This window comes from Schistocerca serialis, chromosome 7 (genome assembly GCF_023864345.2).
Source record: "Schistocerca serialis cubense isolate TAMUIC-IGC-003099 chromosome 7, iqSchSeri2.2, whole genome shotgun sequence".
In the NCBI taxonomy this organism is placed as follows: Eukaryota; Metazoa; Arthropoda; class Insecta; order Orthoptera; family Acrididae; genus Schistocerca; species Schistocerca serialis.
The window spans coordinates 363,743,899-363,770,153 of NC_064644.1; positions in this window are offsets into that span (position 1 = coordinate 363,743,899).

Here is a 26,255-nt window from a genome sequence, read left to right on the forward strand (position 1 = left end):
AGGTGAATATGGAATGACAGTAAGAAATGAAAGAGGAAACCGCCTGGCAGAATTTTGCACACAGCATAACTTCATCATAGCTAACACTTGGTTCCAGAGTCATGAAAGAAGGTTGTATACATGGAAGAGGCATGGAGATACTCGAAGGTTTCAGATAGATTATATAATGGTAAGACAGAGATTTAGGAACCAGGTTTTAAATTGTAAGACATTTCCAGGGACAGATATTGACTGACCACAATCTGTTGATTATGAACTGTAGATTAAAACTAAAGAAACTGCAAAAAGGTGGGAATTTAAGGAGATGGGACCTGGATACACTTAAAGAACCAGAGATTGCAGAGAGTTTCAGGGAGAGCATTAGGGAATGATTGACAGGAACGGGGGAAAGAAATACAGTAGAAGAAGAATAGGTAGCTTTGAGGGACGAAATAGTGAAGGCAGCAGAGGCTCATGTAGGTTAAAAGACGAGGGCTAGTAGAAATCCTTGGATAACGGAAGATACATGGAACTGAACTGATGAAAAGGGAAATATAAAAATGTAGTAAATGAAGCAGGCAAAAAGGGAAAAAACGACTCAAAGAGAGATCGACAGGAAGCGCAAAACGGCTAAGCAGGGATGGCTAGAGGACAAATGTAACATTGTGGAGGCGTATCTCACTAGGGATAAGACAGATACTGCATACAGGAAAATTAAAGAGACCTTGGGAGAAAAGAGAACCACTTGTATGAATATCAAGAGCTCAGATGGAAACCCAGTTCTAAGCAATGAAGGGAAAGCAGAAAGGTGGGAGGAGTATACAGAGGGTCTATACAAGGGCGATGTACTTGAGGCCAATATTATGGAAATTAAAGAGGATGTAGATGAAGACGAAAAGGGAGATACGATACTGCGTGAAGAATTTGACAGAGCACTGAAAGACCTAAGTCGAAACAAGGCCCTGGGAGGAGACAACATTGCATTAGAACTACTGATAGCCTTGGGAGAGCCAGTCCTGACAGAACTCTAGCATCTGGTGAGCAAGATGTTTGAGACAGGCGGAATACCCTGCAACTTCAAAAAGAATATAATAATCCGAATCCCAAGGAAAGCAGGTGTTAACAGATGTCAAAATTACCGAACTATCAGTTTAATATGTCATGGCTGCAAAATACTAACGCGATTTATTTACAGATGAATAGAAAAACTGGTAGAAGCCGACCTCAGGTAGATCAATTTGGATTCCTCAGAAATGTTGGAACACGGGTGGCAATACTGTCCATACGACATCTTTGATAATAGATTAAGGAAAGGCAAACCTACGTTTCTAGCATTTGTAGACTTAGAGAAACCTTTCGGCAATGTTGACTCTAATACACTCTTTCAAATTCTGAAGATGGCAGGGGTGAAATACAGGGAGCGGAAGGCTATTTACAAATTGTACAGAAACTGGATGGTACTTACAAGAATCGAGGGGCATGAAAGGGAATCAGTGGTTGGAAAGAGAGTGAGACAGTGTTGTAGCCTATCCCCGATGTTATTCAGTCTGTATATTGTGCATCAGTAAAGGAAACAAAAGAAAAATTCAGAGTAGGAATTACAATCCATAGAGACGATATAAAAACTTCGAAGTTTGCCGATGACATTGTAATTCTGTCAGAGAGAGCAAATGAGCTGGAAGAGCAGTTGAACGGAATGGACAGTGTCTTGAAAGGAGGATATAAGACGAACATCAACAAAATCAAAACAAGGTTAATGGAATATAGTCGAATTACGTCGGGAGATGTTGAGGGAATTAGATTACGTATTGGGACACTTAACGTATTAAATGAGTTTTGCTGTTTGGGGAGCAAATTAACTGATGATGGTCGATGCAGAGAGGATATAAAATGTAGACTGGCTATGGCATGGAGAGCGTCTCTGAAGAAGCAAAATTTGTTAACATAGAGTATAGATGTACGTGTCAGGAATACGTTGCTGAAAATATTTGTATGGAGTGTAGCAACGTACGAAAGTGAAACATGGACGATAAATACACTCCTGGACATGTAAAAAAGGAACACATTGACACCGGTGTGTCAGACCCACCATACTTGCTCCGGACACTGCGAGAGGGCTGTACAAGCAATGATCACACGCACGGCACAGCGGACACACCAGGAACCGCAGTGTTGGCCGTCGAATGGCGCTAGCTGCGCAGCATTTGTGCACAGCCGCCGTCAGTGTCAGCCAGTTTGCCGTGGCATACGGAGCTCCATCGCAGTCTTTAACACTGGTAGCATGCCGCGACAGCGTGGACGTGAACCGTATGTGCAGTTGACGGACTTTGAGCGAGGGCGTATAGTGGGCATGCGGGAGGCCGGGTGGACGTACCGCCGAATTGCTCAACACGTGGGGCGTGAGGTGTCCACAGTACATCGATGTTGTCGCCAGTGGTCGGCGGAAGGTGCACGTGCCCGTCGACCTGGGACCGGACCGCAGCGACGCACGAATGCACGCCAAGACCGTAGGATCCTACGCAGTGCCGTAGGGGACCGCACCGCCACTTCCCAGCAAATTAGGGACACTGTTGCTCCTGGGGTATCGGCGAGGACCATTCGCAACCGTCTCTATGAAGCTGGGCTACGGTCCCGCACACCGTTAGGCCGTCTTGCGCTCACGCCCCAACATCGTGCAGCCCGCCTCCAGTGGTGTCGCGACAGGCGTGAATGGAGGGACGAATGGAGACGTGTCGTCTTCAGCGATGAGAGTCGCTTCTGCCTTGGTGCCAATGATGGTCGTATGCGTGTTTGGCGCCGTGCAGGTGAGCGCCACAATCAGGACTGCATACGACCGAGGCACACAGGGCCAACACCCGAAATCATGGTGTAGGGAGCGATCTCCTACACTGGCCGTACACCACTGGTGATCGTCGAGGGGACACTGAAAAGTGCACGGTACATCCAAACCGTCATCGAACCCATCGTTCTACCATTCCTAGACCGGCAAGGGAACTTGCTGTTCGAACAGGACAATGCACGTCCGCATGTATCCCGTGCCACCCAACGTGTTCTAGAAGGTGTAAGTCAACTACCCTGGCCAGCAAGATCTTCGGATCTGTCCCCCATTGAGCATGTTTGGGACTGGATGAAGCGTCGTCTCACGCGGTCTGCACGTCCAGCACGAATGCTGGTCCAACTGAGGCGCCAGGTGGAAGTGGCATGGCAAGCCGTTCCACAGGACTACATCCAGCATCTCTACGATCGTCTCCATGGGAGAATAGCAGCCTGCATTGCTGCGAAAGGTGGATATACACTGTACTAGTGCCGTCATTGTGCATGCTCTGTTGCCTGTGTCTATGTGCCCGTGGTTCTGTCAGTGTGATCATGTGATGTATCTGACCCCAGGAATGTGTCAATAAAGTTTCCCCTTCCTGGGACAATGAATTCACTGTGTTCTTATTTCAATTTCCAGGAGTGTCGTTCGGCAAGAAGAGAATGGAAGCTTTCGAAATGTGGTATTACGGAAGAATGATGAAGATTAGATGAGTAGATGACATAACTAATGAGGAGGTATGGAATAGAATTGGACAGAAGAGAAATTTGTGGCACCACTTGACTAGACGAAGGGATCGGTTGGTAGGACATGTTCTGAGGCATCAAGGGATCATCAATTTAGTATTGGCGGGCAGAGCGGAGGGTAAAAATCGTAGAGGGAGACCAAGAGATGAATACACTAAACAGATTCAGAAGGATGTAGTTTGCAGTAGATACTGGGAGATGAAGAATTTTGCACAGGATACAGTAGCATGGAGAGCTGCATCAAACCAGTGTCAGGACCGAAGACGACAAAGTATCTGAATTGCTTCAAAAGTGACGAACTACGTTTGCATTAGTGAACTGTTGAAAAAAAAAGAGAAAGAAAGAAATAGTTTATGGTCTAACCCACCAATCATTCACTTCTGTAAATTTCATTCTAAGCTATATGTCATCTTCTATAGCACGTTGGTATGAGTATATTCACTCAAAGTTAAAAACCAGTATTTGCTTTATATAAGCACTGAATTAGTAATATGTAGTTACCAAACATGAGTTTTACCTTACATGCTGTTCAGAAAACCCTGAAAAGGCGAAATTGAGCGATTAATGTCAACAACAGGTGGCTCTTCAGATAAAAATGTGTGTTTTCAGTTCAGTGTACTATGAACTGCTTAGTGTCACCACCAAATGTCTGCACTGGTACGAATGTTCAGGATTACGTCTCTGGAACGTAATTGCTTTAAGACACAACACAGACTTAAATTAATTATTTTCTTTACGTATGATGTTTTTGCAACGACACATCGTCCTATAGCAGTCTAAAATGCCTGCAGTGCCAAGAAAGTGCAATGTTTACATCACGTATCGTTATGTTCTTTTCTGCACACATACATAGTTATCAAAGTAGTTCCCAAAGTAAGTACTCCAAAGTTTTTTCCACGCCTAATTGTTAAAAATTACTTAACGACTTTTCACTCTTATGGTACTTGTAAAAGTTAGTGTTTCAAAATTTTTCACGTTGAGTAAATAACACCACTACGGATGCTCGATTCCTTAATTTAAAAAACACGCCCAGTCTCTTTATTAGTTACATCATCAAGTGAAGTCAATTACAACGTAATACTGGAGAACAACTTATGATTTTCCTCCAAGTTTTTCCTAGGGTTCCTAGAATTTCACTACATTGTAATAATTATGTCGCATTACACGATAAACTAAAGTACAAGGGTGCCATTAGCAGATGCTGCCCTATAATTCTCTCATCGGAATCACTGGGTCATTGTTCTGACTACGTGCCCCCACCCTACATTAGTTTATCGTGGGCTGCTACATTATTCTGAGAATGGAGTGAATTTCTAGAATTCGGAAGATTACTTTAATATCAACTGTAATCCAGTACCTTGTCTCAATTGACTTCACCTGATGGTGTAACCAACGTTACGAAATCGGTCGTGATTTTTAAATAAAGTAGCTGCATCGCTGCAACGATGTTTTATACTTAACATATTTTTAAATGTTTTCAAAAATATGACTTCAATGTAAAAAAAGTGCAATCTTTTCATCAAGTATCGCTGGGTTAATTCCCTTACATGCACCTGTTAATCAAATTTAGTGCCTCAAACGTCGGTGTGAACTGAAAGTTGGTATTCGAATACTGTTTCCGCACACAAATACTGACAGACAACAGTCGATATCAAAAGCCAGGTACGAGGAATTGTTGCATTATACTAATCTGACCAGAATTATAACGACAGCAGATGCGTTTAAGATAAAATAATATCTGATGCTGCCAAGCAAATTGACATTCTGAATGTAATTAATTAAGCTTATTCTTGACTAAGCCACAAAACCACGTCAAATAAAGTCATTGTTCTATCAGAAATATAGCAAGTATCCGTCTATAGTAACTTAGCTGACGAATCGGTTTTCGTGGTTTTTTTTTTTTTTGTTTGGTTTTAGGACGCAAAACTTCTATGGTCATTAGCCCCCGGTCCGTGACTTAGGAAACAGTAAAAAGCCGAAATTGAAAACCAGCAGCAATGGGAACGAGAGTCATGAAATTGGAGAAACTAAAAGCAGAAGGAAGGCTTAAAAATTCACTACAGAAAGGGGTTGGTTGTCCCCAAAAAAGGCTTCAAATGACTGACGTCATTTCACTGGCACTAATAAACTTGAGAACGCGGTCGGCTGAGCGCGTGTCATCTGCTAAAATCGACGATATATCAGGCGATAGCTGTAGACGGGAGCGTAACGGATTAAAATAGGAGCACTCAAAAGGTGTCTTACGGTCCACAGCTGAGAGCAGTAGGGACAGAGTGGGGGAGGATCGCCGCTTAAAAGATGTCGATGGCTAAAAAGACAGTGCCCTATCCGGAGTCTAGTTAAAATTACCTCCTCCCGACGACGCGTTCGGGAGGAAGAGGTCCAAGCACAAGGAAGAGCTTTCATGTCCCGCAATTTATTATGGGTAAGTGTCGACCAATGCGTGTGCCATAAATGAACAACACGTCGACATAGAACTCTCCGTAGATCGGCGAAGGGAATCGATTGAATAGCTGGCCGAGGAAGAGAGACCGCAGCCTTGGCTGCAACATCGGCCGTCTCATTTCCACAGATACCAACGTGTCCCGGGAGCCAGAGGAACGCCACCGAGACGTCCCCCAGGTGGAGCAAGCGCAGACAGTCCTGAATCCGGTGGACCAGAGGGTGCACAGGATAAAGAGTTTGGAGACTGAGGAGAGAGCTGAGAGAATCTGAGCAGATAACGTACTGTATCCGCTGGTGGCGGCGGATGTAGTGGACAGCCTGGAGAACAGCGTAAAGCTCCGCAGTATAAACCGAACACTGGTCGGGAAGCCGAAAGTGATTTGGGGTGTTGCCAACAATATAGGCACTCCCTACACCTAACGATGTTTTTGAGCCGTCAGTGTAAATAAATGTGGCGTCCGTCATTTGTGCACGTAGTGCAGCAAATGCCTGACGATAAACAAGTGAAGGGGTACCATCCTTGGGAAATCGACAAAGGTCACGAAGCAGGCAGATCCGGGGACGTAGCCAAGGAGGTGCTGTACCCCAAGTTGTCAAGAAGGTTTTAGGAAAGCAGAAGGAAAGAGAATGGAGCAGTTGACGGAAGCGGACTCCCGGTGGTAGTAGGGAGGAGGGGCGGCCTGCATGCCCTACATCAAAGGAGGCGTCGAAAAAAATGTCATGGGCTGGATTAGCAGGCATGGAAGACAGATGGCTAACATAACGACTCAGATGGACTGCTCACCGATTGGACAGCGGAGGTTCAGCTGTCTCAGCATAAAGGCTTTCCACAGGGCTGGTGTAAAAAGCTCCAGACACTAAAAGTAATCCACGGTGGTGGATAGAGTCGAGACGCCGAAGAATAGACGGCCGAGCAGAGGAGTAGACTATGCTTCCATAGTCCAATTTCGAGTGCACTAAGGCGCGATAGAGGCGGAGAAGGACCACTCGGTCCGCTCCCCAGGAGGTACCATTCAGGACACGGAGGGTGTTGAGGGATCGCAGACAGCGAGCCGAAAGATAGGAAACGTGGGAGGACCAGCACAGCTTTCTGTCAGACAAAAGACCCAAGAATCTAGCGACGTCTGAAAGCGGAAGGTTGACAGGACCTAGATGTAAGGAGGGCGGAAGAAACTCCTTACGTCGCCAAAAATTAACACAAATGGTCTTACTGGGATAAAAACGGAAGCCGGTTTCGATGCTCCAAGAGTGGAGGCGATCGAGACATCCTTGAAGACGTCGTTCAAGAAGGCTGGTCCGTTGAGAGCTGTAGTAGATCGCAAAATCGTCCACAAAAAGGGAGCCCGAGACATCAGGAAGGAGACAATCCATAATTGGATTTATGGCAATGGCAAACAGTACAACACTCAACACTGAGCCCTGGGGTACCCCGTTTTCTTGGGAGAAAGTACGGGAGAGAGTAGTGTTCACCCGCACCCTAAATGTGCGCTCTGCCATAAATTCGCGAAGAAAAAGGGGCAGCCGACCTCGAAAGCCCCAAGAGAACAGTGTGCGGAGGATGCCTGTCCTCCAACAGGTATCGTATGCTCTCCCCAGATCAAAAAATATTGTTACTGTTTGGCGTTTCCGGAGAAAATTGTTCTTGATATAAGTGGAGAGAGCAACAAGATGGTCAACTGCAGAACGATGCTTTCGGAATCCGCATTGGGCAGGTGTTAAAAGACTGCGGGATTCCAGCCACCACGCTAAACGGTAATTCACCATACGCTCCAAAACCTTACAGACACTACTCGTGAGGAAATGGGGCGATAGCTAGAGGGGAGATGTTTGTCCTATCCAGGTTTCGGAACAGGAACGACGATAGCTTCCCGCCATCGTCTGGGAAAAGTACTGTCGGTCCAAATTCGATTATAAAGGCGAAGGAGGTAACGCAGGCTATGGGTTGATAAGTGCAGCAACATTTGGACGTGGATACCATCCGGTCTTGGGGCGGAGGAGCGAGAAGAAGAGAGTGCACGTTGGAGTTCCCGCAAGGAGAAAACAGTATTGTAGCTTTCGCGATTTTGAGAGGAGAAAGCAAGAGGTCGCACTTCCGCTGCACGATTCTTCGGGAGAAACGCTGGCGGGTAATTTGAAGAGCTCGAAATCTCAGCAAAGTGCTGACCCAACGAGTTAGAAATTGCGACGGGGTCCACTAATGTGTCATGCGCGACAGTGAGCCCAGAGACCGGGGAGAAACTAGGCGCGCCTGAGAACCGTCGAAGCCGACTCCAAACTTCCGAGGAGGGAGTGAAGGTGTTAAATGAGCTAATAAAGAATTTCCAGCTTGCCTTCTTGCTATCGCGGATGACACGACGGCATCGCGCTCGGAACTGCTTATAGCGGATACAGTTGGCCAAAGTAGGAGGGTGGCGGAAAACGCGGAGAGCACGTCGACGATCACGTATTGCATCACGGCATGCCTCGTTCCACCAAGGAACTGGGGGGCGCCGGGGCAATTCGGAGGTGCGTGGTATTGAATGTTCCGCAGCTGTAAGAATAACGTCGGTAATATGTGTGACCTCATCGTCGACGCTGGGAAAGTGACGGTCATCGAAAGTCGCTAGAGACGAAAAATTGTCCAATCGGCTTGGGCAAACTTCCAGCGTCGTGGGCGCATGTAGGGCAGTTGAGGCTGCAGTCTAAGGACACATGTAAAGTGGTCACTGGAGTGTGTATCATCAAGGGCGAACCATTCGATGCGCCGAGCTAGCGGAACAGTACCGACCGCAAGGTCCAAATGAGATAAATTTGTCGTGGAGGCAGACAAAAATGTAGGGACCCCAGTGTTGAGGCAAACTAGATCTGCTTGGTGGAAGACGTCTAGCAATAGTGAGCCACGTGGACAAGGATGTGGAGATCCCCAAAGCGGGTGGTGGGCATTGAAGTCCCAAACCAGCAAATATGGGGGTGGAAGCTGACCAAGAAGATGAAGGAGTTCAGCTCGTGCCATTGGTGTGGACGATAGAATGTATACAGTACATACAGAGAAAACGTGTATCCGGAAAGGGAAAGACGGACGGCGACATCTTGGAAAGAAGTGTTTAAATGGATTGGGTGATAATGGAGAGTTTCATGGAGAAGAATCATGAGTCCTCCATGTGCTGGAGTGCCTTCAACAGAGGGGAGATCATATCGGATGGACTGAAAACGAGGGAGAACAAAGCGGTCATGGGGACGCAGCTTTGTTTCCTGAAGACAGAAGATGACCGGCGAGTAGGATCGTATGAGGACCGACAATTCATCCCGATTGGCTCGAATGCCGCGGATATTCCAGTGGATAATGGACATAAGGTGAACAGAAAATGGAGGAATGTGACCAAGGTCGCTGTCAACTCAATGACTACTCAGAGCTTGCGACCGACACCATGGAATGGCATTCAGCCGAAGGCAGAAGATCCTGATCCATAGGTTGGTCAGGAGCAGCTCGTGCCACCAGCGATCGGCCGGTTGAGCGGCCGCCAGCAGTGCGCCTCGGCGACACAGAGGACGGCCGAGGGCGATTTCCGCCAGGTAGTGCTGTAGATGGGACACACCTTGGCGGAGAAGGAGAGAAACTGGGTTTCTTTGTAGCCTTCTTTGAAGTATGATGTTTAGAGGAAGGAGGAGCCGATGGTTGTGAAGTTGGGGTACGTAAAAACTCTTCACGAGTATGCTCTTTTTTCGAAGTGACTTTTGGGCTCGAGATTTAGCAGAACTCGACGAAGGGTGAGCCAGAGAGTGGGCAGGCGAAAGTGGTGAGGTTGAACGGGCGATCTTTGCGCTGACCGATCTAACGACCGTGGCACTAAAGGTGAGGTCGCAAGTCTGCGTGGCCACCTCCTTTGTTGGCCGAGGAGAAGCAAGGACAGTGCTGTATTTTCCTTTCTGAGGCACGGTGGGCTGTCGACTCGCGAATAATTTTCGAGCAGCAAAGGTCGACACCTTTTCCTTTACTCTAATTTCCTGGATGAGCTTTTCGTCCTTAAAAACGGGACAATCTCGAGAGGAAGCAGCGTGGTCACCCATACAGTTGATGCAGCGAGGGAATGGAGGTGGACAAGCACCCTCATGGGCATCCTTGCCACATGTAACACATTTGGCCGGATTGGAACAGGACTGGCTGGTGTGATTGAACCGCTGACACCGATAGCAACGCGTAGGGTTTGGGACGTAAGGGCGAACGGAATTTATCTCATAGCCTGCTTTGATTGTCGATGGGAGTTGAACTTTGTCGAATGTCAAGATGTGGGTTGGAATGATGTTCGTGTCAACCCTTTTCATAACCCTATGAACAGCCGTTACGCCCTGGTCAGACAGGTAGTGCTGAATTTCTTCGTCAGACAATCCATCGAGGGAGCGTGTATAAACGACTCCGCGCGAGGAATTTAAAGTACGGTGCGGTTACACCCGGACAGGGAAGGTGTGTAGTAGTAAGGTACGCAGCAATTTTTGTGCCTGGAGGGCACTGACTGTTTCTAACAACAGGGTGCCATTCCGTAATCTGGAACAAGACTTTACAGGACCTGCAATTGCGTCGACACCCTTCTGAATAGTGAAAGGGTTGACCGTGGAGAAGTCGTGACCTTTGTCAGACCGAGAAACAACAAGGAACTGTGGCAACAGTGGAAGAACTGACTGTGACTGAGACTCAGTGAACTTATGTTTGTGAGCAGACATAGTGGAAGGTGAGGAAACCATTGCGGAAGAATCCCCCATGATTACCGGCGTCTCCGATGGCGTACTCCTCCCTTGTGGGGGCCCTCTCTGAGGGCACTCCCTCCTTAGGTGATTGTTCACACCTCAGGTCACACCTCCCGACAAACGGACGGAGGGACCAATCGGCACTTTCGGAAGGTATCAGCTCGGGTAATCACCCCTCCCTGGGCCTGGCCGTTACCAGGGGGTACGTACGTGTCCGACCTGTCTACCCGGGGCGGGGAATTACGCGTTACCTCGTCACCGGCTACGCATGGAAGTGCGTGGGTCGGCCTTCAGACACGCACAGGGAGGAAGAAAGAGAAAGGGAAAGGAAAGAAGAGAGGTCTCAACGCCGCAGCGGAGAAAAGGGTAAAGAGAAGAGGTAAGGAAAAGAGAAGGACAAAGGAAGGATGAAGACATACAAGCAAGGAAGGCGAAGAATGCGGTACATTTACAAGCGTCCGTCTCCGGCCGTAGGCACAAACCATACTCCCAGAGGGGGAGAAAGGGAAGGAAAGAGCCAGTGGTGAGGGGGGGGGGGGCGAAGATGGGGGATGGGGAAGGATGCGGAAAGGGAAGGTATGCAGCCTGGAAAGGAAGGAAGGTCACATTAGCTCTGGGTCCCGTGCTCGCTACGCACGTATCCACAAAAGAGTTGTGGATCCCCTGGGGGGGTTTTCGTGATGTTTTCCTATCTACCAAAACAAAACCCTCATTAAATATAATTATTTCATAAATTTAAAACTTCACGTTGACATTATTTTCAGTCACAGTTTTAGGGTGAATGAAGATATATACAGTAGAGAAATGTAATTGATCATCGTGATTGACAGTTACTTCAATTATTAGAATTGGCACCATCCTACTGGATATTAAGTGAAACAACAACTTCGATGAAGTTTCTAATCAAAACTAATGTTCCAATGCTGTCAGGAATTAAAGAATTCAATGATCTAATGAAAATATGTAATGTGAAAACACACATAACACCGCCAAAAATTAACAGATATCATATTAGGAAACATTTGCGGAACAAGATGTTTGTTTATGGGCAGGAAGATAGTGTTTTTATTACTTTAATTTATGATGGAAGAAGGTGTCTTATTATCATAAATCACTTAAACTGCAGGACGACGATCTTTATCTCTATACACTCATAACGTGGTCAAAGACGACAACATGGAGATGTGACATCTCTATAGCTAACGACTGATCCCTGAAGTATGATAGTCTCACCTTATATGTGTTGTATTTAGAATGAGGCTTATTTGCACATCATTCGTTAAACTTCACTGTGGCGTTGATACAGTACAGGCTAGGCTATTTCCGTCTTAGATGAGAATGTTCCCCACATCATGTGTTGATCTGCGTAACTTGGCTATGAACGCACCATTTTGTGTTCTATGTAATATAGGATGCCTGGAGACTGTGTGAGTTGGTATGCTGTTTTGCGTGCTCAGTATTTGCGATCGTCCTTCAGTTTCTGTTTAGCCTGATAGTTGTTCTGAAATTTTTATATGCAATTTCTGGACATGCATCTCATCCCTGCAGTAAAATATAAGGGATAGTCACATGAAAACGAGACAAATGGAAAAATTGTTAGTAAAATGTTTATTGTTTCAAAAGTAATGGCCGTAAGTGTTAATACTTTTATCCTACTCCCCAGGAGTTAAAATACAGGACTAAAGTTGTGCTACATACACAAGTATAATACTTGAAATATTTAGTAGACAATGGATCAAGTCTGCTCGACAGATTACTTCCTGTAGATATCAGGAAGAGGTATGTTGTATATCTTTACTAGCAAACCAGCCTGGCCTCTCGTTTGTTAGCAGAGATGCATAGCTATTCTTTGCATTTCCTTACTCTCGTGGAGGTAACAACTCCAAATACGTACATTTCTTCATATTTTAACACTAGCAGAAACCTATGGAAAGATGAAGCTGTTGTCAACTGTGGTTGTCAGTGGATAACCGCAAATAGTATACATGTTTCCCAGTAGCATCATCCGACCAAGTCTTTGTTCTATCAGCAATATAGCAAGTAACTGTTCATGGTAAATTAGCTGACGAATCGGTTTTTGTGTTGCTTACGTATATACCAAAACAAAATGCTCATTAAATGTAACTATTCCACAAATTTAAAAGAACTCAGCAGTGAATCTAAAGAGCGACTGTGCATAAACCTGAATATTATCTCCAGTTTCCAGAATTTTCTGTTGTGAGGCATACACTGACACTTTGTTTCTGGCTACGATCAATACTTAGACTGCCTAGCGCAGCTAAGCGCTGAAATTACCCATACTAAGGAGAACTGCAGCCTCTCACAATCCATATCTTGTACTTCCTCGTCTAGATTATTGTTATGCATAGTCATCCACCAGTAGATCCATTTTATAAAGAGTATTTGGCCTTTGTATTCAACCTAAAATTGAATTGGATAGCCCTCCATGGCAAACGAATTTTGGATATATATTTGAAAGTATTACAGAGCAAAGAGTCCTGAAGTGAGCAAAATATGCTCCTGCAGCTAATATTGCTAATATTGCTGTTGTTCCCTCCACCATCAAGAAATGTTCCATAAAAGAGAGCTCTAGTGTTCTACGAGATACACATCCCACAACGATTTTGAAATGTCAGTTGCTCATGATGAACAGACAGCCATCCAGCAGAACAACTGTATCGGGTGCACAACATATAATTCCACAAAGAGATTATTTATACATAACGAACGTTTTGTTTTACGAGGGTGGTAAACCAAGCGGAAATCGAATTGTCAGCCAAACTACTTGGTTCCGATACTTGCTATCTTACTGACAGAACCACGACAGGTTAAGATGACGATGCTGTAGTACATGTTCATTATAAGGAGTTATACACTCGCAGCTATGGCTGGCAAAAGCTCCACCTTTCCTGACGTTTTTCCTAATATTAAGAACATGGTGTGATCTAATCAAAGTCATTGTTTCTGTGGCAGTAAATCTAAGAATGCAAAGAATAACTGTCCTCTATGCGAGCAAGGAAGAGACCCGACTCTCTTCCTAATAAAGGTAAGGAGCAAACTTCCTCTTCCTGATAATTAAATGAACCAATTTGTCTATTGTAGATGTCTAGAACAAAACGTATGTTTGTAGCAATACTATCGTTCTTCAATATGTCTACGGAGAAGTAATGCTAGCTTGTCAGTTGATTACATGATCATGTCATCACTTTGGGTTGTCACAGCTAAAATTAGAAAACATATTGATTCTACTGACAAAGAAAGATAATGTTAGGTGTTTGCGATGTGCATATATGTGTGTGTGTGTTTGTGTGTGTGTGTGTGTGTGTGTGTGTGTGTGTGTGTCTGTGTGTGTGTGTGTGTGTGTGTGTGTGTGTGTGTGTGTGTGTGTATGTATGTGTTAGGTGCTTGTAGCCTAATGCTATAATACTAAAACAGAATTTACTGTGAAACTGGCGATTGCTTCCTATTTCTGGATGCGTAAGCTTTGGATTTGTTTACAGAATCACTTGTGCACTGGTGCAGTCACCAAGGATACTATATTGCGTTGAATATGGATCAATGATTGTCTGGAATTACTACAGAATACTGCATTCATTTCCCCACTATGAAGTTCAGCATATGGTGTGGTAGATGTTTTAATGTACAGTGGAAAAACGCTGCATCCATCTCCTGAACAGTAATCATCGTGCAGTTTAGTGCATGATGTGTGAAACATAATCACCTAAATGAAGTTATCTCAATCTAAATACATCACATACAATCTGTGATCAAAAGTATCAGGAAACGCCTAAAACATATCTTTTTCATGCTAGGTGCATCGTGCTACCGCCTACTACCAGGTTCTCCATATTAGAGATCTCAGTAATCATTAAACATTGTGAGAGAGCAGAATGGGGCGCTGCACGGAACTCACGGACTTCGAACGTGGTCAGGTGACTGGGCGTCACTTCTGTCATACGTCTGTACGGGAGATTTCCACACTCCTAAACATCCCTAGGTCCACTGTTTCCAACGTCATAGTGAAGTAGAAATGTGAAGGGACACGTACAGCACAAAAGGGTACAGGCCGACCTCGTCGGTTGACTGACAAAGACGGGCGACAGTTGAAGAGGGTCGTAAGCAGACATCTATCCAGACCATCACACAGGAATTCCAAACTGCATCAGGATCCACTGCAAGTACTATGAAGTTAGGCGGGAGGTGAGAAAACTTGAATTTCATGGTCGAGCGGCTCCTCATAAGCCACACATCACGCTGGTAAGGAGCGTAAACATTGGCGATTGAACAGCGAAAAACGTTGTGTGGAGTGACGAATACGGTACGCAATATTGCGATCCGAGGGCAGGGTATCGGTATGGCGAATGCCCAGTGAACGTCTGCCAGCGTTTGTAGTGCCAACAGTAAAATTCGGAGGCGGTGGTGTTATGGTGTGGTTGTGTTTTTCAAGAAGGGGGTTGGCACCCCTTGTTGTATTGCGTGGCACTGTCACAGCACAGACCTACATTAATGTTTTAATTAACTTCTTTCTTCCCATCTGTGGAAGATCAATACGGGCATGGCAATTGCATCTTTCAACACGATAAAGCACCTGTTCATAATACACGGCCTGTGACGGAGTGGTTACACCTCAATAACGTCCCTGTAATGGACCGGCCTGCACAGAGTCCTGACATGTATCTTAAAGAACACCTTTTGATTGTTTTGTAATGCCGACTTCGTGCCGGGCCTCACCAGTGAGTCAGTCCATAATAGTCATTTGGAAATCAGTAATGCAAACAAAATCATATAACTCAGCCATTTTCGCGTATTTTTTGTGAATATTTAGAAGAGTTTTGAGAATAACGCCGACGAATCTCTGTAATTGACTATTTTTAGGGCGTATCCAATATATTTTCTGACAGTTTTATAGCCTATACTTCCAATTTGCCATTTTTAGTGCCTGTTCTATCAAAGTCCAGAACAGGTTCCGTACCTTGGCGAAATGAACCATTGTCCTCTCACTATAGAGGACAGACTTCGAATAATTGCTATTGGCCGTGAGCAAATTACATGAGAGCAGTAGGGCGCCACGGATATTGGCCAAGGGCAAGAGTGAATAAAGATGTCGGCCAACATTTGGCTGAGTACAAATTTCGAATGGGCCGATGGGAGGGTTGGGGTGACGTTAAGGCGACGAGAACAGTGGCCTTGGCTGTAACCTGACGTGCCCCATCAAGGTCAAGTGCATCATCACACGAGAAGTGTAACCTGATAGTCAAAATAATGTTTTATGCACCCTGTTACTCTAAAACGTAACAATGGTCTCATGTCATGACCCTGGAGGCTAAAATGACGAGAGTGGCATAGACCGTTTCTATGAAAATCTAGAATAATTATATGAAGATATACCATCATACAATGTAGAAGTGTTCTTTGCTGATGGGCAGGATGAGAAGCTTTTATGGGACCATATTCTTCCCGCCATAGTCGACACGATGTCACCAACATCAGCGGAACAAGGCTGTTATCTTCAAAAGACCTAAGAATTATGAGTACCTACTTCTGTTGAAAAAACACTTTTATGATAACGTGGAAGTCAGCTGATCAAAGCACTCAGAACCAAAGAGACCTCATACTCGAAATACTAGACACAGGAGTGTTAATGTGAATGTAAAATCTTAAAAGCTATATAAACAGAACCACAGTCTGGCGTCGACAAATACCTATGAAAGGGTAGAATACAGTAATTTCAGAAGAAGAGAGGGGGCCAAAAAATAAACACAGATCTCTTGAATATGGGACCAGATTAAGGACAGATATGCAACGGAAATTCGAAACAGGTTTTCTGCCTTGGAAGAAGAGGAGGTGGAGTAGACAAGACATAGCTCAAGCTCAAGATAGTAGCCGAAAACACCGCAGATGAGGTGGTGATACCTTTGGAGAGAAGGAGGGGCGGAGGATAGTTTTATGGTAGGTGTAGAGATATAGTCAACGTGAGAAAAGTCGCCAAAGTGTTATTTCATACAAACGAGCATGTCGAAAGAACAAATTTTTGTGTACTTGGACGCAGCTAGAAAAGTTCTGCAAACAGAAAAATGAGAGTATACAGACAACAAGATTATGCTGGCGGAAGAGGATCGAAGACTAGGTAATACCAGAGATATTTACAAAACAGTCAGTTCTTCAGGAAAGGAAATAACGCAAGGATTGACGTGGTAAATGGTCAATCACGGCAGTTAAAAACAGATGAAACTGTAGCTTTGGAGGAACGGATTCAGAAAATCTCCTGAATGTGGACGATACAATCAACAGCGTTGCGGCTGCAGCAGAAGAAGAAGAGACGGCCGGCCGCGGTGGTCTCGCGGTTAAGGCGCTCAGTCCGGAACCGCGCGACTGCTACGGTCGCAGGTTCGAATCCTGCCTCGGGCATGGATGTGTGTGATGTCCTTAGGTTAGTTAGGTTTAAGTAGTTCTAAGTTCTAGGGGACTGATGACCACAGAAGTTAAGTCCCATAGTGCTCAGAGCCATTTTTTTTGAAGAAGAGACAGTGAAAAAGATGAATATAACAGGGAAAATGGAATGACAATAGCAACAGGCGAGAGTAAACTGCTGAGCACAGAGTGACAACGGAGGTCATAAAATTGCCGATGAGAGAAAAGGCACCAGTAATAGGTGTCATACCTGCAAACGCGCTAAAATACTAGAGAGAGACCGAGCGAGGTGGCGCAGTGGTTAGACACTGGACTCGCATTCGGGAGGACGACGGTTCAATCCCGCGTCCGGCCATCCTGATTTAGGTTTTCCGTGATTTCCCTAAATCACTCCAGGCAAATGCCGGGATGGTTCCTCTGAAAGGGCACGGCCGACTTCCTTCCCCATCCTTCCCTAATCCGATGAGACCGATGACCACGCTGTCTGGTCTCCTTCCCCAAACCAACCAACCAACTAGAGAGAGTTTAATGTGTTGAATTTGGAGGATAGAAAAGATTACAGCAGAACAGATGTACGCTGTCATCAGCCCGATACTTCAGAAAGGAGACACAGTGAGATGCAATAACTGTAGAGGAATTATCTTAGTATGTACAGCTTACAATACCTTGAGCAAGTTATTACTGAAGCGACTAACACAATATGTCGAGGAAGTACTTGGATTCCTAAAAAGAGCTTTAAAAAGGGAAAATAATCCGCCGACTGTCTACATATAATAAGGGTAGGCTATAAAAAAGTGGGAATTCCGCAGAGATGTTCACTGTGATACTGTAGACTTCCAAAAAGCGTATGGCATTTTGACCTGGCAAGCTATATAGCAAGTACTGTAAAGGGCGTAAGCTTCTAGGAAACTGATAAAAGTCACACATTCAGGCGTACCAGATACAAACTGCACGATGAAAGTGAATAGAAATACGTGAGACAACTTCGAGAATTCAAGAATGAGACAGACAAGATTTGCAGTGGTGGAAAGACTGCTGAAATCAAGGTTTCTAGAAAGATTAGTACACACAGGGCTGTATTGTACCCTGTGGTCGTCTACGGAAGGGAGCCCTGGACTCCTACCCAAATGATAGAAATAAAATTCCTGACACTTGCGAAAGCTGTTCTGAGGCAGATTTTTTAACCAGTGAAGAAAGCAGACGACTGGAAAAATGCGAATATAGCACGACTTCTACAATTCGCTAGACAGCGTGACTTTGATTAACTAGAGCAGATTGAAGTGGTGTATGCACCTAATGCATCGACAAGGCCTGATCGCAAGGCATGTGGTGGAATAAGGCAACAGAGGTAACAGAACAAGCGGAAGACCACATCTGAGATGAACTGAGGCGATCAAAGAGGATATGAGTACGATGGTACTAGCTGGAGAAGAATACAAGGACTGAAGAAGATGGAGGCGGATTTCTGAGGTCAAAGACCGATTGCAGGTTTACGTGGCCAAACTAAAAAGTAAGAAATCAGAGCTGTACAAATGCTCCGTGACACATTTTAAAAAATGAATTCTACATATTTATCAAATATTATTAACACTACTGAAAAATATTCCTGGCATGAGCTGCCATGTACTGCAACCACTTGTTTCAGCTGTGCCTCCAAAATGACAGGAAATTCGCTGTTGAAATCCTGGTTGATTATAGAGGATGTTACGCGCCAGCATTCCCGTAAGTTATTTGAACATTCGATACGGACGAAGCTCAAGTCTCAGAGCGAATGTACTGGCAGGAGGTGTTAGTAAACTGCTCACATCCTCCGTTTTTGTACTTGTTTCCTCCTCTGCCGCGTCTCGCTCCAGCCATCGGTCGGCAGATATGGAGAAAAATCGGAATATGTGCTCCGACATCTGCACCCCGACTCCGAAAACCTGAAATATTGTGAAGAGCAGAAACTAGCTTTCCGTTGCGAATAGTGCGTGAGCTGTGTAGGCGGCACCGTACAAGCCAAGTGCACTGTTACCACTCAGACCAAGTTTGCGGTAGATGTCTCTTCTGTAATAGTCGTTTCTCTAAGACGCTACCTGGATGAAATTGCACAGTGGAAATAACGCTGTCACAACAGCGCGCGTTCACGACCGTGGGCCGAGGGAAAGGCTTCTTTTCGTAGACACAAGGTAATAATAAAAGGAGGAAGAGACAGTAACGAATCCGTATTCGCCGTGGTTCTTTTATAGGAAACTGAAAAAGAGAGAATAGCGTCGTTGCCTATAATGTACGTCTGTGAGATGTCGATATTGTACCGGTACTTTTTAGTGATCTTTCTCGTATTATGAACTTCAAAAGATGCGTTTAGCGTTATTAGCGTTAAATAATGGTTAGGAATGATGCGGTTCACTTTCTAATGCGTCCCTTACCCCAAGTTAAAATTCAATATTTATTTTGATTAGGAATACAGGGCAGGTTCTGCCTGAGATAACGATATCATCTTAGGGTTACTGGTAAGGGCATCCGGTGTCGGGTTACACGCTTGGAGTCCTCGCTTCCCCACTCAGTCTCCATTAGGAAAAAATTGGCAATTGATGAAGGTCACACAGGGGAATCACCGAGACAATTGTGTGCCATAAGATAAAAATGGCGGTAACCACATCTCCTCTTCCTCCTCTCCACTATTGTCTCTTCCAATTGGGACATTTATGTCGGAGGGGAGGGCATAGAGAGAGGAAGTGTCTATTTGTTAATAACAGTATTACGTGACACATGCAAATACTACAACCAATCAGAGAAGCAAGTACTCTCATTTCTATGTCTATTTCTATATTTTCCTATTTTATAAAAGGAGGCATTCTAGAGCATATGGAGAGACTGTTGTCTATTTGTTTCTAAAAAAATATGTCACTCTAAGTCAATTTGTTTAATATTTCGAGGCAGCAGTAGCCGTCACACTGAGTCAGACAATGCATACGAACTCTTAGTTTTACATATTTCACGAAAGTTCCTCAATTATAAGTATTTGCACCAGATTTTGTACAATGTTACGTATTTTCTTCAACGAAGTAAAACTGTTCCCCAAAGTTCGGCTGATGTCATTATCCTATCAGACAATCTCAATACATGCAGCATAATTAGATATTACCGATACTGAGACACACCTCTCCAACTCCATCTTTTATAACTAGGACACTCTAGAGCTGGCCACCGTATAAATAGGCCACGTCTATTTGTTAGTAACAAGTTACGTCACTTTCGGTCTATTTTTTTAAATTAAAAGGCACTAAAAGACGCCACGGCTAGAGAGTTACGTAATCAGTATCAGTTTCCCACAGTTTTTCGAATATTTCCCTTTTACGCGACTTATACACTGCTGCCCATTAAAATTGCTACACCACGAAGATGACGTGCTACAGACCCGAAATTTAACCGTCAGAAAGAAGAAGCTGTGATATGCAAATGATTAGCTTTTCAGAGCATTCACACAAGGCTGGCGCCGGTGGCGACACCTACAACGTGCTGACATGAGGAAGGATTCCAAACGATTTCTCTTTCATAAACAGCAGTTGACCGGCGTTGCCTGGTGAAACGTTGTTGTGATGCCCCGTGTGAGGAGGAGAAATGCGTACCATCACATTTATGACTTTGATAAAGGTCGGATTGTAGCCGATCGCGATTGCGGTTTATCGTATCGTGACATTGCTGCTCGCGTTAGTTGGGATCCAGTGACTGTTAGCAGAATATGGAATCTGTGGGTTCAGGAGGGTAATACAAAACACCGTGCTGGATTACAACGGCCTCGTATCACTAGCAGTCGAGATGACAGGCACCTTATCCACAAGGCTGTAACGGATCGTGCAGCCACGTTTGCAGCAGCATGGACTACCAGATCGGAAACCATGGCTGCGGTAACCTTTGACGCTGCATCTCAGACACGAGCACCTGCCATGCTGTACACAACGACGAATTTGGGTGCACGAATGGCAAAACTTCATTTTTTCGGATGAATCCAGGTTCTGTTTACAGCATCATGATGGTCGCATCCGTGTTGGCAACATGGCGGTGGTCGCATACTGGAAGCGTGTATTCGACATCGCCATACTGTCGTATCACCAGGCTTGTTGGTATGGGGTGCCATTGGTTACACGTCTCGGTCATCTCTTGTTCGCATTGACGGCACTTTGAACAGTGGGCGTTACATTTCAGATGTGTTACGACCATTGGCTTTACCCTACATTCGATCCCTTGGAAATCCTACATTTCAGCAGGATAATGTACGACCGAATGTTGCAGGTACTGTACGGATCTTTCTCGATACAGAAAATGTTCGACTACTGTCCTGGCCAGAACATTTTACAGATCTCTCACCAACTGAAAACGTATGGTCAATGGTGGCCGAGCAATTGGCTCGTCACAATACGCCAAGCACTACTCTTGTGTACACGTCATTCAAGCTCTGTTTGACTCAAAGCCGAGGCGTATCAAGTTGGTTGTTCTGGGTACTGATTTCTCAGGATATATGCACCCTAAATGCGTGCTAATGTAATCACCTGTCAGTTCTAGTATAATATACAGGGTGAGTCACCTAACGTTACCGCTGGATATGTCTCGTAAACCACATCAAATACTGACGAATCGATTCCACAGAGCGAACGTGAGGAGAGGGGCTAGTGTAATTGGTTAATACAAACCATAAAAAAAATGCATGGAAGTATGTTTTTTAACACAAACCTACGTTTTTTTAAATGGAACCACGTTAGTTTTGTTAGCACGTCTGAACATATAAACAAATACGTAATCAGTGCCGTTTGTTGCATTGTAAAATGTTAATTACATCGGGAGATATTGTAACCTAAAGTTGACGCTTGAGTACCACTCCTCCGCTGTACGACTGTGTGTATCGGAGAGCACCGAATTACGTATGGATCCAAAGGGAACGGTGATGGACCTTAGGTAATGAAGAGACTGTAACAGCACATTACGTCCACATGCTAACACCTTTTTATTGGTCTTTTTCACTGACGTACATGTACATTACCATGAGGAGTGAGGTACACGTACACACATGGTTTCCGTTTTCAATTACGAAGTGGAATAGAGTGTGTCCCACTGGAAACGCGTCGATGTATGTGGTATCAGCATGATGGTGCACCTGCGCATTCCGCAATTAACACTAGGCTGACCCTTGACAGGATGTTCGATGGGCGTTTCATAGGACTTGGAGGACGCATAAATTGGCCAGTCCGTTCTCCTGATGTTACACCTCTGGACTTCTTTCTGTGGGGCACGGTAAAGGAGAATGTGTACCGTGATGTGCCTACAACTCCAGAGGATATGAAACAACGTATTGTGGCAGCCTGCGGCGACATTACACCAGATGTACTGCGGCGTGTACGACATTCATTACGCCAGAGATTGCAATTGTGTGCAGCAAATGATGGCCATCACATTGAACATCTATGGGCCTGACATGTCGGGACACACTCTATTCCACTCCGTAATTGAAAACGGAAACCACGTGTGTAAGTGTACCTCACCCCTCATGGTAATGCACATGTGCGTCAGTGAAAAAGACCAATAAAAAGGTGTTAGCATGTGGCCGTAATGTGCTGCTCCAGTCTCTTCTGTACCTAAGGTCTATCACCGTTCCCTTTGGATCCCTACATAATTCGATGCTCTCCGATAAACACGATCGAACAGCGGAGGAGTGGTACTCAAGCGTCAAATTTAGGTTACAATATCTCCGGATGTAATTAACATTTTACAATGCAACATACGGCACTGATTACGTATTTGTTAATATGTTCAGATGTGCTAACAAAACTAACGTGGTTCCATTTAAAAAAAAAACGTAGGTTTGTGTTAAAAAACATACTTCCGTGCATTTTTTATGATTTGTATTAACCAATTACACTAGCCCCTCTCCTCACGTTCGGCCTGTGGAATAGATTCGTTAGTATTTGGTGTGGTTTACGAAATATATCCAGCGGTAATGTTAGATGACTCACCCTGTATATGTCCAATGAATACCCGTTTATCATCTGCATTTGCTCTTGGTGTAGCTGTTTTAATGGCCATTAGAGTATGTCAACATTATGTAGCATCACATCAAGAGTCGACGTCATGCTGTTGTCAGCCTCAGTCCCGATTTATGAGTCATTACTAGTGTGTGATGTCATAGTGTTAGAACGATACGGCGATAGAAATAGCAACGTTACAGAGAATTCTATAAGCCAAAGATAATGCATGAAAAATCCTATATTACATTCCTAGATTATGTGACGTATTAGTAAAATTAAGATAATTGCAACCAAATATACGGTACTTGTAGCGCACCTATAAAGTGAGGTGTTCAGTATCTGCTCCAAACCCAGCGAAAGTCATGTCGCCTACTGGAAGGTAGACCCCCCCCCCCTCAGTCACAGATATGACGGGGCGTAGCGGGACACAGTGCCCAGCAATTACCAACAGTGTTGGGCTTGGTGTCTAACACTCATAGCTAACAGATCTCTCGCCCACTATAGTAATGTAAAACAGGTACCAAAACTTAGGAGAAATATCATAGACTGGTCAACACCTATATTGCGAAGAACTCCTCACCTGTATTCGCTGGATAATGCTGATTCAGTATGGATCACTTCGCACGATCATGGAGACCGGCTGACGAACAAGTGTGCTCCACATGTCTGCCTAAAACTGCGCAAGTTTGTCTCCCCAATAATGGTAGAGAAATTTGCACAATGTACGTGTGATCATCTCCGACCTAGTAGCTGTCACAAATGACGTTAAATTATCCAGGTAGAGAGCATCCCATCACAGCAAAACCTGTCGTAATTTATTGACACCTTTGCGGGATAACGTTGCTGACAGTTTAATGCAACCAAACACCTCTTTCCACAGCCCTTTCTTACTGGATCAGAAATATATTCCCCTCCAACCGTCGTGTCTTGGAACTAGCATGGGTGACTCCAATTTTTAAAAAATGATCCCTGCAAGTATATGCGATATTATTGTAAGTATAGTACACTAACGACGGGAAAACGCGGTTATGGTACATGGTAATGATCCACGGAATTCAAAAAACGCGCGCTGGACAGTTAACGCACTGCTGTATTCCACACGAAAACTTTCTGTGCTTTAATGACGAGTATTTCTCGTGACAGGTGCTACAGACATATCCCCCCACCCCTCCCGTTACAAAATGGTTCAAATGGCTCTGAGCACTATGGGACTTAACTGCAGAGGTCATCAGTCCCCTAGAACTTAGAACTACTTAAACCTAACTAACCTAAGGACATCACACACATCCATGCCCGAGGCAGCATTCGAACCTGCGACCGTAGCGGTCACGCGGTTCCAGACTGTAGCGCCTAAAACCGCTCGGCCACCCTGGCCGGCCCTCCCGTTACAAGTGATCCATACTGCGTCCTAGGTCCACACCGACGGGGTAGTCTATATTTTCCCGACGTAACTCTACGAATATTACACTACTATAGAACTAGTAAATAGGTGCGAAAATAATCAAATTACGCAGAAAGGGTCACAGTGTAGCAGAAAAAATAAAGTCGTCTCACATACAAAATCGTAAACGCGAAGAGGTCACGATACTATAAAATACGGCCTTTGAGACTTGCCATTGTGAATGAAAATGGAAACAATGATAGATTTAAAAAAAGAAACGGTTGACACGTACCTGGTAACAGCGCAATTAGCACCGTGTGTGTGACGAGAAAATACGTCTCTCTGTCGACGCCGTACCTCCTCTTCTTCAGAAGCCTCTATGAGACTGCAGACAGCCCTGACAATATCAATCAAACTTTGCTCATGTAACACCTGTCTCGCTAGTTCCAGGAGAATCATGGGAAAACCATACTCAAACTGAGAGACGGGGGATGAGGGAGGGAGGGGGGCTTACCGAACAGTAACCGCCCAGAAATGTTGCCAAAAGGCTTTCGTCTTATAGATAGGACCACCGCGGTCGCAATGTGGCAATTGAAACGGTAGCCGAGGGTCAAATGGCTCTGAGCACTATGGGGCTTATCATCTACGGTCATCAGTCTCCTAGAACTTAGAACTACTTAGACCTAACTAACCTAACGACATCACACAACACCCAGTCATCACGAGACAGAGAAAATCCCTGGCCCCACCGGAAAGCCGAGGGTCGACCAAGTGCAAATGGTATCAGCTGAAGCCAGTGATTGACAGTGACGACAGGGTACGCCACATGGCGAAGACGCTTAGCAGCCAGAGGAATAAAAACGTACTAAAATTAATTTATATTACCTGGCTGTGAACTGTTGCATGCGGCTTTATTGACAAAAAACATTACTTTGTAGCAAAAACACTTCACTCCGTCACTTTACAATAATAATAGCAGATATTCGATGTAAAGATTCTATCTTGTATCCGCCCCTCACATTCCGTTAGAGCTCTGCCAACACAGGATTGTCGATGACGTATCACAAATCATGTAAAATAGGACTCTGCAAACGTTACTCCCAGAATTATTACAATTCTGAGAGTAACGTTTGCAGAGCACATCTGCACAACTATATTTCATGAAGTCGATTGTACTAAGAGAAAAACGGTCTGATGCCATCGAGATATAACTCAATGAAAAACGTACACTCTACCAAATTATGTAGTGTTACTTTGCGATCGATGTACCACAAGAGAACTCATGCACTGCTACGTATGAAGAAGAAAAAAAAATGTTATGATCAACCAATGCGTTGTATAAACTTCGTGACAAACTTTGTAGCAGTGACCCTTTTGCCGCTGTAACTCATATTCTTTATATACCATTATAGGTCCTGATCATCTTTATGTAAATAGAGTGTCGAAGTATTACATCCTACGATTACCAAACGAACCATTACAGCAACAGTCTTTTACAGCACGTACATATCAAGCTAAAAATCTAAGATGTACTCGAATTTTATGCGTCATAATCTGAAATGATTACCAGTGCCACGGAGCCGGTGGACAAATTGTGGACCGATATAAGCATTTTTAGTAGATCTGCTCGTCAAACAACGTCCCCTATACATATCAGGAAGGCATAATCTATTCTTTATCACAATCAACCAAACCCTCTAGAGCAAGTGCGTAATTGTTCTTTGCAATCTCAGATTTACTCTCACTAGAATTTT